This window comes from Ricinus communis, chromosome 3, assembly GCF_019578655.1.
Source record: "Ricinus communis isolate WT05 ecotype wild-type chromosome 3, ASM1957865v1, whole genome shotgun sequence".
Taxonomy (NCBI): Eukaryota; Viridiplantae; Streptophyta; class Magnoliopsida; order Malpighiales; family Euphorbiaceae; genus Ricinus; species Ricinus communis.
In genome coordinates this window covers 13,474,309-13,489,142 of record NC_063258.1, presented here as the reverse complement: position 1 = coordinate 13,489,142, position 14,834 = coordinate 13,474,309, and positions in this window count along the sequence as shown.

The window sequence follows — 14,834 nt, the reverse complement described above, 5'->3', positions numbered from 1 at the left end:
TTACTTCATTATATACATTTCATACATCAAAGTGCTCGAATTCCGAGCTTGTATTACGCTTGAATTAATAGGAAATAAAATGATTTCTCCTTATGCGCTTGGATTTACATCTCTCATGCTTGATCATCAAGCTAAGCCCTAATGCCACCAGTCAAGCTTGTTAATTGCATTTCCATGATTCCTTATGCCCAACCTTGTGTCATCGGAGTCCTCCTACCTATTAGTACTCGATTAACTAATTTTCTTTCTTGGCATTCGTCTAAGCATTGGATCGGTGTCTATAATTATTGCTTCCATGCGCTTTCCTCTTAAGAGTGGTGTTTATGCTCCCCGAATAAAACTAAACCATCATACAAGATAAAGAGGAGTTGAGCGGTCAACAACTCTCAAATTCCAAATTTCCTAAGCTAGAATAACAAAACAACGGAAAATTCATATGGGCATTACCTAATAACACCCTGGCCAAAATGATATAATTATATGTGTCACAAACATCAAAACACATGCATTCTCACTTGGATTAATCGAAAGCAACATGATTTTATGCATGTGGATTTGTAGCACCCCAACTCAAACATCTAATTGTATAACAATATATTATAATTAACTTTATAAACATAATTTATTATTTAATTACAATACATATTCATACAATTTAAGTGGCATAACATACTTAATATACATAAGGAATATTTATATATTAGTTTAACACACACAAGTACCCAAAATGCTCTAATGCTTGAGATAACTCCTCCGGCCCACTGATATCGACTGATGCAAAGAGAGCAATGCACAACTAAGGCTATCTACAACTGCACTAACTCGAAAAAAATTGCTAAGGAATGAGCTAGCGACTCAATAAGCATTTAATTTACTAAACTATAGTATATTAGGCTAGAATTATCAAGTCTTTATCAAATACAAAAAATTATACCAACACTTAATTGACAATCACACAATCAACTATTTCAATAATTCTCATAAATAAATAATTTCATCTCACATAATGCAAATAATCTCAAACTCAACCAAGTCAAATAATTCAATTCCATATTATTTCTATCAAATTAGGATCGGATGACTCATCCTCCCATTTCCTCACATTTTCACATTTCAATGACCACTTGACAAGACTATCCGCCCTACCGCCTTGCCATCTCACATACTCGGGTAGTTATCCGCCCGTACCGAGCTTTCCGATCACACAATATCCATTTAAGAGTCATCAATCCTTAATCACAATCAATTCACTTCACAACACATCACAATCAATTCACTTTACGACAAGCCAAAACATAATCATTATCAACTCACCAGCCAAGAGATTATCAAGTAATCAAACAGCGTTCCTACTTAGTATACACAAAGTTTAGTCTATTAAATACTTACCAAAATTTATAGGATAACAAAGTAATCCTATTCTTTTTCTCTACCACTTCCTTGTCTTTGACGAACATATTCACATGTTCAATACAAATACAATTTAATCACAAGGCATAAATATACATATCTTTAATATCCATAAAACATCACATTTCAACAAAATAACATATATTCTTGATGTTAATATGATTGCATGAGATGAATGACAATAAATCAACATATTTGTTGATGAAAGCTGTAAATTTTGACTTAAAATTACACCAAACCTTATATATAATTAATAAAAATCTCATCTTTCCAGAATTTCATTTCTTAAAACCATAGCGAAAAGAATCGCTTCCAAATCATTTGTATAAAAATAGTTGTGGCATTTTCAATGGCTGCTCCAATTTCCATTTAAACAAAATGATAAAACGTTTTCTATTAAATGACTAGTCAAATGAATAAATTTTCTGATGAAACTCTGCAGATATAAAGCTAACATCCTAAAGTTTCTATAGACACTAATTCTACTCAATTTGGACTTCTCTAGCCCAATTTGTGAAACACATAATTAGCAACAAATTTTGAATCTAAGTCCAGTTTCTAGCCAGTTGATTTCAGTATATTAATTCTCACGTTACACTCAACCAAAAATTTCTAAATGTTACAGATATATATTAGATATATAAATGAACAACTTTCATGTTTAACTCTTTGCTTGGTTCAGCCTCTAAATGCCTCAAAATGTCAACACAAAACTAGGTCACTGCTGAACTACTGAGCATCAACCAATCGTCACCTTATAAGTTCTTACTCACTCAACGTTGTGCAAAACCATTTTAGAAATATTCCTGAAACATATACCTACAACTTTCATGTTTGGAAATTTTCGAGATTAAGCCTCTAAGGTCACGAAATCATAGGTGAAAAATTCTGCCGAAATTTCAACTTCAAGATCCTGGTAATAGCATGTGCACTCTTGATTAAAACAATTCCAAAACACATAATCATCAATAATTTCATATCATTAATCCTAATTTACAGCAAAATAAAGAAATTAAAATTACTCACCTTTGTTTCCCTTGATTAAGAAATCCCAAATCTTTCAAACTTATAAAAAGAAATAGATTCTCACTTGCTAAAAGTTTGTAGAGTTTGATTAGGAAATCAAGGTTTGAAGAAGAAAAGGAGAAGAATGAGAGAGACAAAGAAGAAGAGGCAATAGGAAGTATATGTAGAAATGAAGAAATGGCGAGGTGGTAAATTGGGTGTAAACATAGGAAATTTTACAATTTAATCCTCTTTCTTTCTAACTTTCCAATTTAGTCCAAAATCATTACTTTTCAATTAAATCAATATGTAACTAAATAATTTATTTATCTACCACATAATATAATAAAATAGGTCATACATAATCATGATGCAAATGACATGCTAATGAATATTAATTAAAAATAAATAAATAAATTTGGTTGTGATAATTCCTACCCACTTAGAAAATTTCGTCCTCGGGAATTAACTAATTATAGCAGACATGCCGGATAAGCTCGGGTACATATCCATCATATGCTTCTCTACTTCCCAAGTTGCTTCCTTATATGAATGTTGACTCCATTTCACCTTTACCATAGGAATTTCCTTATTTCTTAATTTTCTAACTTTGTCGGTCTAATATCTAAATTGGTTCTTCAACATATGTGAGTTTCTCGGAAACTTCAATTTCTAGTATCCCGATAATATGGCTAGGATCATATCGATATCGTCGGAAGCATAGAAACATGGAAAATATTATGTACTTAAGCTAACTCTAGGGGTAATGCAAGTCTATAGGCCAAAGGACCAACCCGCTCTAAAAATCTCATACGACTAGATATATTGCACTTGGATTAATCAAAACCCATATGATTTCTCACTATCGCTCATGGATTTACGTTTTGTCTTGCTTGATCATCAAGCTAAGCCCCAATGTTACTAGTAAAGCTTGTCAATTGCATTCCTATAATTCCTTATGCCAATCCTAGCGTCATTAGGAGTCCTCGTGCCTAAAGGTACAAGGAACAAGCCTCAATTCTCATCGTTCCCTTTCTCCTCCAAAAGTTTTGTTTGCAATCATTCAAAGAATGATATTGATACTCGACCAACTAATTTTCTTTCTTTACATTAGTACAAGTATTGAATCAATGCCTATGATTGCACAGCTTCCATGAGCTTTCTCTCAAAAATAGTATTTGTGCTCCCCAGATAAAACCAAACTATCATACTAGAGAAAGAGGAGTTGGTAGTCAACAACTCTCATAGTCTCAAATTTTATGAGCTAGATTAACAAAAATAGGGAAGAGTTTATATGGGCATACCTAATAGCACTCTGGTCCAAAATAAATAATTATATGCATCCCAGACATCAAAACACATGCATTCCCACTTGGATTAATCAAAAGCAACATGATTTCTTTCTTACACGCGTGAATTTGCATCTCATCCTTCTAGATCATCAAGTCATGCCATAATAACACGGTCAAGCTTGTCAATTATATTTATGCTCGCCAAATAAAACCAAACCATCAAACTAGACAGACATTAGATGGGGTGGAACAAAAGAAACGAACAAAATGAGAACATATGTAGGATTTCGGATCTGATAAGGAAAGAAATCATAAGTTCTTTATTTTATTCCATACGGGCTAAGCCAAAGGATCAAATCGAATTGACTTAAGCACAAGGGTCAACAAAGAACACAAAAGAAAGGAATGGCGTAAGCGATAAGTCTATGTTCGCTAGAATGAGTCTTAATAAGTCCACAAAGTTCTTGAAAGAACCCATATCTTAATTTTTACAAGGCGGAGAACTCAAATAATATGTTTACTACCCTCAAGTATTCGGTTGCATGCGATTTTTGTAGTACGAGAGAGTAGTTGGTGGTCAACAACTCTTATAGTCCAAAATTTTATGAGCCAACTTAACATAAACATAGGAAAATTCATCTAAGCCTACCTAATAATACTCTCACCCAAATTTCTTCATTATATACAGCCCATAACATCAAAATGCCTGCATTGTTGTTTGTGTTACACTTGGATTTCATGATTTCTCCCTTACGAAGCGTGGATTTACGTCTCGTCCTACTTGATCATCAAGCTAAGCATAATGCCATTGGTCAAGCTTGTCAATTAATTTCCTATGATTCTTTATGCTAATCCTTGTGTCATCAAAAGTTATTATGCCTAGAGGTATAAGGAATGATGAAGATTCAATATACAAATCTTGTATCGGAATATTTAGCATGCCTCGATTCTCATTATTCCCACTTTCGTTTAGAAGATTTGTCCACGATCAGTTAGAGAATGATATCAATACATGATCAACTAATTTTCTTTCTTCGCATTTGTCCAAGCATTAGATCGTTGCCTATGATTGCCGCCTCCATGTACTTTCACTCAGCACTCGTACTTATACTCCCTAAATAAAATAAAACCATTATATTAGATAGAGATTAGAAAGTGAGACATAAAACAAACAAACAAAATGAGAAAATAGGCAAGATTTCAAATCCAATAAGGAAAGAAATCACAAGTCCTTTGTTCTCTTCTAGACAGCTAAGCGTAAGGATAAAATCAAATTCATTTAAAAATAAGGGCACATAAAGAACAGAAAAGGATGAAATTACGTAAGCGCTAAGTCTATTTTCACTAGTGCAAATGTTGATAACTTCGCAAAGTTCTTGAAGGAACCGATAACTTGATTTTCTACAAATTATTACACTGAAATAATATGCTAACTTGCCTCAAGTAGCATTGAATTTTTATATTTTGAAGCCCTCATTCCATAATAAAAAGAAACTAGAAGATAAATTTTAATAAATAAATATAAAAATATGAATAAACTAAAGTCAAATCAAGGACCAAAGAGTAGTTGACTAGGCAACAACTCTGATGATCGCAAATTTGATGAGCCAACTTAACAAAAATAAGAGAAAATTAGCATGGTCCTACTTACCTTTTGGATTAATTGAAAACAACATGATTTCTCCTTTACGGCATGGATTTATGTCTCCTTCCGATTGATTATTTAGGAATGATGAGAATGCAATTTACAAGCTTGACCGGGGTGGGTTTGGAGCATGATTTGATGATCAAGGAGGACGAGATGCAAATCCAAGCATGTGATGGAGAAATCATGTTGCTTTCAATTAAGCTAGCGAGAATGCACGCATTTTGATGTTTGGGACGTATATAATGATATAATTTGGGTTGGAGTGTTATTAGGTTGGCCTACATGAATTTTCTCTTATTTTGTTAAGCTAGCTCATAAAACTTGGGACTACGAGAGTTGTTGGCTAGTCAAATCCTCTATGATTCTTGATTTGATTTTAGTTTATTCATCTTTTTCTATTTATTTATTCATATTGGATTAATTGAAAACAACATGATTTCTCCTTTACGCGCATGGATTTATGTCTCCTTCTGATTGATTATTTAGGAATGACGAGAATGCAATTTACAAGCTTGACCGGTGGGTTTGGAGCATGATTTGATGATCAAGGAGGACGAGATGCAAATCCAAGCATGTGATGGAGAAATCATGTTGCTTTGAATTAAGCCAAGCGAGAATGCACGCATTTTGATGTTTGGGACGTATATAATGATATAATTTGGGTTGGAGTGTTATTAGGTTGGCCTACATGAATTTTCTCTTCTTTTTGTTAAGCTAGCTCATAAAACTTCAGACTACGAAAGTTGTTGGCTAGTCAAATCCTCTATGATTCTTGATTTGATTTTAGTTTATTCATCTTTTTCTATTTATTTATTCATATTTAGCTTATAGCTTCTTCTTCTTATGGAATAAGGGCTTTTGCACTATGAAAATTGCATGCAACTGAATTTTTGAGGCTAGTGAGCATATTATTTTAGTTTCCTGCTGAATCATTAAGTCACACCATAATGCAATCGGTCAAGCTTGTCAATTGCATTCCCATGATTCCTTACGCCAATCCTAGTGTCATCAGGAGTCCTCGTGCCTAGAGGAACATGGAAAGATCGAGATCTCAATGGTGCAAATCCTGAATTGGAATATTGGGGTGTGCCTCAATTCTCGGCGTTGCCTCTATCCTCCAAAAGATTAATCCCTGTTCATTCTAAGAATGATATCAATACTCGATAATCTAATCTTCTTTCTTCACATTTGTCCAAGCATTGTATCGATGCTTATGATTGCTGCTTCCATGTGCTTTTAATCAACACTCATATTTATGCTCCCCAAATAAAACCAAAACATCAAAAGACAAAGATTAGATTTAGTGGAACAAAAGAAATGAACATAATGAGAACATAGGTGGGATTTAAGATCTGAAAAGAAAAGAAATCACAAGTTCTTTATTCTCTTCCATATGGCTAAGCGAAAGGATAAAATCTAATTGTCGCTTGTATTACACTTGGATGAATAAAAAACAACATGATTTATCCTTTACGCGCATGGATTTATTTCTCGTATTGCTTAATCATCAAGCTAAGCACCAATACCACCGGTCAAAGCTTGTTAATTGAGTTCTCATGATTCCTGACGCCAATCCTTATGTCATTAGAGAATTCATCATACCTAGAGGAACAAGAAATAATGGAAATCCCAATGGTGCCAATCCTTAATTAGAATATTTGAAGTGAGACTTGATTCTTAGCATTCCCTCTTTTCTTTAAAAGATTTGCCCGAGAACATTCTAAGAATGATATCAATACTCGATCAACTTATTTTTCTTCTTTGCATTTGTCCAAGCTTGGGATCAATGCCTATAATTGTTGCTTCCACATGCTTTCACTCAAAACTCATGTTTACGCTCCCAAATAAAATCACAAGTTCTTTGTTCTTTCCATATGGTTAAGCTTAAGGATCAAATCAAATAGATTTAAACACAAGGGTACACAAAGAGTATAAAAGAAAGGAAGGACATGAGCAATAAGTTTGGGGCCAAGTGTTATTTGGTACGCCCATGCAAATTTCCCTTGTTTTCTTTTATAGAATAATTGGAGCACAATTGACAAGCTTGACTGATGGCATTGAGCTGCGACTTGATGTTCAAGCACCATGAGATGCAAATCTACATACGTAAGGGAGAAATCATGCTGCTTTTAACTAATACAAGTGGGAATGCACGCGTTTATGATGTTTAGGAGGCATACAATAAAGAGAATTGTGTCAGAGTGTTATTCATGCGAATTATCCTTTATTTTCGTTAAGAAATCATAGGAACATAATTGACAAGCATTTAGCTTCATTGGTGGCATTGGAGAGTGACTTGATAATCAAGTAGAAAAAAACACAAATACAAGCACATGATGGAGAAATCATGTTCCTTTGGATTAATCAAAGTGAGAATGAGCATGTTTTGATGTTTAGGACGCATATAATGATGTAATTTTGGCTGAAGTTTTATTAGGTAGGCCCATAGGAATTTCCCCTTGTTCCATTAAGCTGGCTCATAAATTTTAAGACTACGAGAGTTGTTAGCTAGTCAACTCCTCTCTAGTTCTTGATTTGATTTTAATTTATTCATCTTTCTTTATTAATTATTCATATTTAGCTTCTAGCTTCTTTTTTCTTATGGAATAAGGGCTTTTGTGCTATGAAAACTGCATGCATCTGAATATTTAAGGCTAGTGAGCATATTATTTTAGTTTTCTACCTTACAGAGAAATAAGTTATGGGTTCTTTCAAGACCTTTTCGGACTTATAAAGACTTGCACTAGCGAACCTAGTCTTATTGCTCACGTCCTTCCTTTCTTTTGTGTTCTTTTTCTACCACTGAGTTTAAATCAATTCAATTTGATCCTTATGCTTAGCGATGGAAGAAAATAAAGAACTTGTGATTTCTTTTTTTATCGGATAAGAAGTCCTACCTAAGTTCGTATTCCTTTCCTTAGAGGAACAAGCAAGGATGGAGATCCCAATGCTACAAATCCTGAATCAGAATATTTGAGAGTGCCTCAATTCTCATTGTTCCCTCTTTCCATTAAAAGATTTTTCCATGATCATTCGGAGAATGATATCTATACATGATCAACTAATTTTCTTTCCCAGCATTCGTCGAAGTATTGGATCAGTGCCTATGATTGCCGCTTTCCACATGCTTTCACCCAACACTCATATTTATGCTCCCCAAATAAAACCAAACCATCATATTATTTCAGTTTTCTACCTTGTAGGAAATCAAGTTATGGGTTCTTTCAAGAAATTTATGGACTTATAAACACTCGTTCTAGCGAGCATAGACTTATCCCTCATGTCCTTCTATTCTCTTATGTTTTTTTTCTATGCTTATATTTAAATCAATTTGATTTGATCATTACGCTTAGCCGTATGAAAAAGAACAAAGAACATGTGCTTCGTTTCCTTATCGGATATGAAATCCTACCTATATTCTTAATTTTTTTTATTTATTTTGTGTCTCTCTTTCTAATCTATATCTAGTATGTTGGTTTAGTTTTATATGGGGAACATAAATACGAGTGTTAAGTGAAAGCGCGTGGAAGCGGAAATCAAGGCATTAATCCAATGATTAGAGGAATGCGAAGAAAAAAATTAGTTGATCGTGTATTGATATCATTCTCCGAATGATTGTGGAGGAATCTTTTAGAGGAAAGAGGGAACACCGAGAATGGAGACATGCTACATATTTTGACTCGAATTTGCACCATTAAGATCTTCATCCTTCCTTCTTCCTCTAGGCACGAGGACTTCTACAAAGGGAGTTGTTGAATATTGATGATTTTGGAGTTAATTCTCTTCTTTTGTTCTTTATGAACTTGGTGAATTTATCAAGTGAAGGCTTGGTATTTTACAAATGTAGTTTAATCTAAACTTTTATTTATATTAAACAACCTTTAATTCTTTATAGTTAAGGTTTGTAAGTGCAAATTAATTTAGGGTCTTGTAAGTAGTTAAAGTTTCTTTGCTTGATTAGGTGAGCGATCCTTGGTAAAGACATCAACATTGAATCACCGGTTTGGCACAAGTTATCCATGTTCGTATCAACCAGCCTTGGAAAGGGCATGGAATGCTTGAAGATGATGAATAAGAATTGCTAGATCAAGGCCAAATAGAAAAAGCTAAGAATCTTAAAGAATATGGACATAAAGGGCAAGATCAAGTCTAATGGGCCAAGGATCCAAAAGCCTTGCCACAAGGCCTTATTACTAGATCAAGAGCTAAGAATTATCAAGAGGCCTTAACAAAGCATATCCAAGGATTTGCATTCCACATGTGGGCGAACCAAGGAGATTATTTGAGACAAGATAGTGTGGATCAAATCTCTTTTAATATATTACAAGTCCAAGCTCAGGATGGGCTAGTTCTACAAGCCACAGTTGGGCTTTAGTTTAAGCTTGTTATTTGGGCCTATTTAGCTTACACTTAAATAAGGCCCACGTGCATGATTTGTTTTTAGATTAATATTTTCTTTAGTTGATATGGGCAGCTACTTATGTGTTTTAGCTTAATTAGGAAATATCTTTAGTTATCTTTTAATTAGGAAGATTATCTCTATCCTTTCGAGATATGTTTCCTAAGCAAGCTAGGATTAGGGTTTTTTGAGGCTTATAAAGCCTAAAATAAATTTCTTTGTAGGTTTCAATTTATCAATAATATTTCAAGTAATTTTCCTTTCAAAGTTGTTGCTTTGAACCTTGCATTCTTGAATGAATGCAATCAAACTTATCAAAGGAATTGATCTATCCTTTGTGGCATCCATAGATTTGGGTTTATAGTCCTTAGTGTCCTTTAGGTTTTAATCTAAAGATCATCTCTTTCGATTTGTTCTTAGCTTTCCCTGGGCGAGTATAATGAATTGCTAAGGGGTTTTCTAGCTTGTAAATCACAGGTTCATATAACCAAAGGTTTCGTGGTTTCAATCCTCGGAGGTTTCTTATTACTATGATTCCTTACGTCAGTCCTTATGTCATTAGAAGTCATCGTGCCTAGAGGAATAAGGAATGATGGAAATTCCAATGGTCATTCCTGCCTTGAAACGAAAGGATTTCCATTTCGATATTCCCCAAGTTTCCATCTTGCCTTCTAGGTCCTCTTTCATCTCTCTCCTCTTCTTCGTAGTCATCCTCATAGTAATCATTATAATCTGTATGCCTTGACTTCCAAAGATTGTTGTTGAAGTGCCTTGGCTACCCTCTTTGGAAATTTGACTCCACTCGCTCAAGTCTTTCATTCATGTTGTTAAACCTTAGATTTAGGAATTTTAAGGTCCCTTGAATGGATTTCATATAGAGTTTGAGATCCACCTCTCGAGGCTCATCATTCAAGATCGATTTATCCGTACTTTGAAACATGATTCAAATCTACAAAACAAAGATCAAAACAAAATCTCACCCACTCCCTTGCTAGTTTACACTTAAAAATAGTTTCAACACTCGTATTTCACGAAATTTAGCTCTTTTCCTCTTTTGTTCTCAACTCTCTTGCCTTTTACCACTCTTAATCCTCGCTTTTAGTTCTTTAGTTAAATTCACAAACTCAAATCATAAACAAGTCACGACATCGAAAGGACAGAATCAACACTCTTTTAGCAATTCTAGCGTATGGCATTTGGAAAAAAGAATGGACTACAAAAGACAAGTATTTGTCTAGGCTAAAAGGTGACAAGTTTTGACCAAAAGAATAAATATCAATAGATGTGTAATCTTCGAATGTATGAATGAAGTAGAGGTGAAAGTAATACAATTAATCAAGAAAACAAATTATGCCGAATGCTCAAGAAAATAAAATTGCAAACAAACTTGATCTGCCTAAGTGTGTGCCTTTATTTTCTTTTCTTCTTTTCTCTTTGTTCTCTTTATTTTCTTTTTCTTTTGTTTCTTTTTGAATTCTCTTATTTTATACTTCAATAAGAACATACAATAAGTAACAAAATTAAATACTTAAGCAAAATGAACAACTTTAGGACAAAAATTTATTTGCACAAACTTTTAGCCTTGAAGAAAAATCAACAAGAAATTTCAAATTTAATGTAAAAAGAATAAAGGAAAAGGTAGGGAAAACAATAAACAAGACAAAACAATAAAGTAAAGGATAAATAGAATAGATTTAGAGACTTAGCTCTGATATCAAATGATGTGAACCTTGACAACTTGTGATAAGACCCAACACGCAAAATTGGAATTAGAATCCTATGAAAGCCAAATTTGATCTTTGATGAACTTTGACCCATAGGTAACTTGTATCTTGAAGCTTGGTATAAGAAAGATTGTTGACGCTAAGAGTAGAAGGTGAATGATAAGTCTTTGTTTGAATGCCACAAGAATAAGTTCTTAATAAGTCGAAGTTCTTCCAAAGAACCAAGTAAGAATAACTCTCACAAATATGTTTAACTCAATATATTCATTAACCTTGATTAATACAGCTACACTTAGTTTATATAGTGAAAGAAATAAATCTAGAACCTAAATAGCATAAGGAAAATAAACTAATTAGGAATTGTCTAAAAGAAATGCTAAATAAGAGTTTCCTAAATAATAGAATAAGGAATAGTCCATCTTTATTAATTAAGAATTGACTAAACAATCAAGCAAAACTTCCTAAACAAGCTTGATCTATAGCATTATGGTGTGACTTGATGATCTATTAGGACGAGACACAAATCCACATGCATAATAGAGAAATCATGTTGCATTAGATTAATCCAAGAGGAAATGTGTGCATTTTGATGTTTGTAATGCATATAGCTATCTAATTTGGGCCAGGGTTGTTATTAGGTATGCCCACACGAGCTTTCCCTTATTTTCGTTATTCTAGCTTAGAAAATTTAGCACTACGAGAGTTGTTGACCAGTCGACTCTTCTTTGTCTAGTATGACGGTTTTGTTTTATTTAGGGAGAATAAACACGACTATTGAGAGAAAGCTCATGAAAGCGGCAACCATAGGCACTAATCCAATACTTGGACGAATGCAAAGAAAGAAAATTAGTTGATCGAGTATTGATATCATTCTTTGAATGATCACAAACAAATCTTATAAAGGTGATATGGACCAGCCTAGGAATGGACATGGAAAGCGTGAAGATGATGGATAAGAGTTGCTAGATCAAGGCTGGATAGAGAAAGCTAAGGATCTTGAGGAATATAGACATAGACAGTAAGATCAAGTCTAATGGGCCAAGGATCCAAAAGCCTTGCCATAAGGCCCCATGACTAGATCAAGACCTAAGAAGTATCAAGAGGCCTTAATAATGAAGATCCAAGGCTTAGCATTCCACATATGGGCGGATCAAAGAGATTATTTAAGACAAGACAAGTCCAAGTGCAAGATGGGTAGTTCTACAAGCCACACTTAGGCTTTAGTTTAAGCTTGTTATTTAGGCCTATTTAGCTTAGACTTAAATAAGGCCAATGCACATGGCTTGTTTTTAATTTAGGCTTTTCTTTAGTTGCTATAGGCAACTACTTATGTGTTTTAGCTTAATTAGGAATTGTCTTTAGTTATCTTTTAATTAGGAAGATTATCTCTATCCTTTTGAGATATGTTTCTATGAAGCTAGGATTAGGGTTTGTAGGCTTATAAAGCCCAAACAAATTTCTTAGTAGAATTCAAGTTTTATCAATAATAGTTCAAGTATTTTTCCTTTCAAAGTTGTTGCTTTGAACCTTGTGTTCTTAAAGAATGCAATCAAACTTATCAAATCATTTGAAAGTTGATCATTGAAATCTTGGCACGATTGTCTTTCTATATTCTTTGGCTTAGGTTTAGGATTACAAAAATTTTGCTGACACTTTTGATGTGCGTAAAATACACACATCTAAATGGGGTTTTTAAGATTGATTTTATGGACATTTGGATGTGAATTGGTCCCAACACTCACCCTATGCCTTTGTTTGTGTGCATTAGGTCCAAAAGAAGTCAAAGGATGATAAAGGGAAGAATTTTAGCATAATTGGACGCCGAAGCTGCCGAAACAAGCGAAGTACGATCATGAGGAAGCGGAACATGGCCGTGTTCCCAACACGGGCACCAACACGGCCGTGTTGGGTGTCATCAAACATAAAAGAAAAATAAGTTCTTAGGGAGCACGACCACAGAGAGTAACACGACTAGGAACATGGCCGTGTTGGCGGCGACAGGGGGAATTAATTAAAAGAACGAAGAGAGGAAAGTAAAAGGAGAGCGGGGGAGAACGTCCAAAACCCTAACTTTTCTCTCCCTAAGGGTTTTCTGAGCTGAAACCAAGGGAAAAGGAGACTTGGATCAAGGTTTCAAGCGGATTCGCTTCAAAGATTGAAGATTAGGCGAGGTTCGTTGATTGGTTTTCAAATCGAGCAAGAGGAACAAGAATCGATTCAATTTGAGCAAAAGGATTTGGGGCTGTTTACTCTCATCCAAGGGTGTAATCAAGTTTCTCTACCTTTACTCTCTGTTGTAATTGTATTCTTGTGGATTTTGATAATGAACATAATTAGCTAGATTGATTAAATCCATTGGGATTTCTTTACTATGTTGGCTTAGTATTATATTGTTGGATTGTTTGGGTTAGTTTTGTATTCTTCTTGCTTTCAGTATTAATAAGATAAAGCATTATTCATGAGACGTTGTGAATTGTGTGTTTAGATTGCTTTGTGTGATTGAGATGTCCATTTGGCAATTGGAATTTTGAATAGCAAGAACTGGTTAATAATTGCTTAAATATAAGGATAATTAACTAGCCGGATTAAGAATTAACAAAGCTTAATAGAGGCGGATTAAAGCTTAATGCTAATTTAAGAATCAATCGTTAGGAAGAGATTCCAACTTTAGGTTATTAGGTTTAGGAATTCGGTTATCTCGAGAGAGAAACCGAATTCGGTTAAGAATTCATCCACGGGTAGCATAATTAGACTCACCAATCCTTTATCTTTTGTTTGATTGCCAACTAGTTTAGGTTCCTTTTGGGTTTGCTCTCTTGCCTTGGTTATTTTAGTTATCAATTACTCTTGCATCTCCCTTAGAACTTAGCTTGTAGCTATTAGTTAGTTTAGAAATTATTCATCATTCATTTTAGGTTAATATAACAAAGAACAAAGGAGTAACTCTGGGCTTTCACTTTCCCGAGGAGAATGACCTTGATACTCGCCATTAGTGCTAGACTGCATCGAGAGATACACTGCCTTAAGATTGTAGCTAACACAAGTAGCGCACATCAAGTTTTTAGCGCCGTTGCCGGGGAATTGTTTGAAAACTAGATTGAAATTTTCTATTTGTTAATTTAGCCGTTTTTTTATTATTTATATTTATTTCTATTTTGTTTGTACATATTTATTTAGTTAAGTTTATGATTCAGATAGTGGATGATAAGGAGGTTCAATGCTAAACTCTTTGTATGACATGTTGGAAAATAGGATCAGGAACCAAGAGAGTGCTAAAAATTAGGATACCCATGAATCTTTAGAAGCTCGTGTGGAATCGTTTTGCAGGGCTACCCATCAACTCTCCATTCCTATCC